A 2,643-nucleotide genomic window follows, 5' to 3' on the forward strand; every position below is an offset into this window, starting at 1 on the left:
TTCCACATGCTTGTCCTCAGCCCCTTTCTTTAGTCCATATATATACATATCTCCAAGGAGACACATCTATTCTTGACTCTAAATCCAGAAACATGTGGCTGAACCTGACAAATTCTTCTGTTTGCTGGGTCTGGAACATGGCCCCCTTGTTCAATTGAATCTTCAACAGTTTTCTGTTTACAATGACTTCCTTCACTGGCTAAATTTGGCTATTTTGGAACTTGGTCTATAGACAAAACTGGGATTGAACTCAGATATCTGAATGCCTCTGTGTCCTGAGTACTGGGATTCAAGGTATGTACCACCATGCCTAGACTTAAATGTTTCTCTAATTCCTTTTCACAAGATGGGATCTTAGCCAGTTTGGCTATTACACCAAGGTCATCACTCTCTTAATTCCATTTGATATTTTCAATCTGTTTATCTCCTTAACTCATTCCACTTTCTGATGCCCCTTTAATCATTGAATCATACATCTTATATTTTTCCTTGCTTAGCTTGTTTGGTTTCATCAAAACACTCGCCATAAGAGTGAACACCACGACAGCATCTATACTAAGCTGTTTTGAGATTTTTTCTTTGCCAACACAATCTAAATCTCTTTATTTCAGCCTTAGGCAAACTCTTCAGACAAGGGCAAAGAGCATCCACAGTCACAAAAGTACATAAGAACAATCTCTAAGCAACATACTAAAATTCTTCTCCTCTGAAACCTCGAGCCAAACTTCCCTCCACAAGTCAAGTTACCCTCAGCACCACTCTCTTACACGATTCTACTAGAATGGCCCATTAAGCCTCATCTACAACATTCTATTGCTTTTCTAATCCAACATTCTAAAATCCACATTCCTGCAAACAAGATGGTCAGACCTGTCACAGCAATACCCCTCTTTTGTACATACTTCTGTCTTAGTGTTTTATTGTTGTGAAGAGACACCATGACCTCAGTAACTCTTATAAAGCAAACATTTACCTGGGGCTGGCTTAGAGACTTAGTTCATTGCCATCAATTTGGGAAGCATGGCAGCATGCAGGCAGATATGCTGCCAGAGAAGCTGAGAGTTCTGCATTTTGATCTGCAGGCAGAAGAAGGAGTACCCTCTGGGTACCACAGTGTGCATAGCTTAAGCATAGGAGATCCCAATGCCATCTTCGACAGTGACGTTCTCCCTCCAACAATATCATGCCATACCTCCTAATAATACCACTCCCTATGGCCAAGCATTCAAACACATGAGTCTGGGGTGGGGGTGGGGGTATACCTATCCAAACCACGACACTTTGAGAAATGCAGTCACAGAATTAGCTGATTATGCTCTGTGTGAGGAATGGAAAGGTTATGTGATCTGAAACAGTGGAGGCAACCACACACAAGACTTAGCCATGAAGCAAGGTGTTAACCAACTTCAGAGTGTGCTAGCCTTTGAATAAGGGACATTCTTGTTATAGAACAAAGAGAACTGGATAGAGGAAAATGAATTCTGTCTGGGGATGCACTGTGGATGCTAATTTGAGTGTTCTCAAATTGTCAACTTAAACAAAAGGAGAGAAGGATATTCCTAGGCTGACAGATAATATTGTACCTTTGCAGACAGGAGTCAAAAGAGCTAACAGACTCTTAAATTAAGTTTTTCAGTCTCTCTAAGGAAGATAAAGTCTATTAATATGTTGTCAGAGAGTTTTTAAACAAGGAAGGAAATAAGTTCAAGCTTAAAACATCCAAGTTTTAGTGTATAGTTGCTCTGAATGTCTTGCAATGTAAATGTTAATGCATTGTTCTGAAGAAACAATGCAATAAGAAAAATAAGGAGAAGATTGTAGAATAAAATAAACTTCTAGACAGGAGAATGAAGAAAGATAAAGAAAACACCAGTAACAGATTACTGAGAGTTGTAGGCTGTACTTACTGAGAACTTCTACTTCTTAGTTTGGTCAAATGCAAGTCTTTAAGAGTAACAAATGAGGCACTCAGAGCTATGAGATTTCCTCTTAGCACTGCTCCCATTGTGTCCTACAAGTTTGGGTATGTTATGCCTTCATTTTCATTAAATTCTAAAAAGTCTTTAATTTCTTTCTTTATTTTTTCCTTGACCAAGTTATCATTGAGTAGAGCACTGATTAACTTCCAGGTATGTGTGGGCTTTCTGTGAGGATACATTAGCAGCTTGGCAGCACACCTAAAAGCTCTAGAACAAAAAGAAGCAAATACACCCAAGAGGAGTATAATAATCAAACTAAGGGCTGAAAAGAAACAAGTAGAAACAAAAAGAACTACACAAAGAATCAACAAGACCAGAAGCTGGTTCTTTGAGAAAATCAACATGATAGACAAACCCTTAGCCAGACTAAACAGAGCGCACAGGGACAGTATCCAAATTAGCAAAATCAGAAGTGAAAAGGAGGACTAACAACAGAATCTGAGGAAATTCAAAAAATCATCAGATCATGCTACAAAAGCCTATACTCGACAAAAGTGTAAAATCTGGATGAAATGGACAATTTCCTAGACAGATACCAGGTACCAAAGTTAAATCAGGATCAGGTAAACCAGCTGAACAGTCTCTTAACTCCTAAAGAAATAGAAGAGTTGTAAAATGTCTCCCAACCAAAAAAAAGCCCATGATAACATGGATTTAGTGCTGA

At 38.7% G+C, this 2,643-nt stretch overlaps 1 pseudogene; it reads left to right on the forward strand.

Moving 5' to 3' along the window:
• The first annotated feature begins 1,233 nt into the window (after nt 1-1,233).
• LOC147995959 (small ribosomal subunit protein eS6 pseudogene) lies at nt 1,234-1,910 on the forward strand (annotated as a pseudogene).
• Nucleotides 1,911-2,643: the final 733 nt, after the last annotated feature.

The sequence above is a fragment of the Rattus norvegicus genome, chromosome 2, assembly GCF_021556685.1.
Source record: "Rattus norvegicus strain SHRSP/BbbUtx chromosome 2, alternate assembly SHRSP_T2T, whole genome shotgun sequence".
In the NCBI taxonomy this organism is placed as follows: Eukaryota; Metazoa; Chordata; class Mammalia; order Rodentia; family Muridae; genus Rattus; species Rattus norvegicus.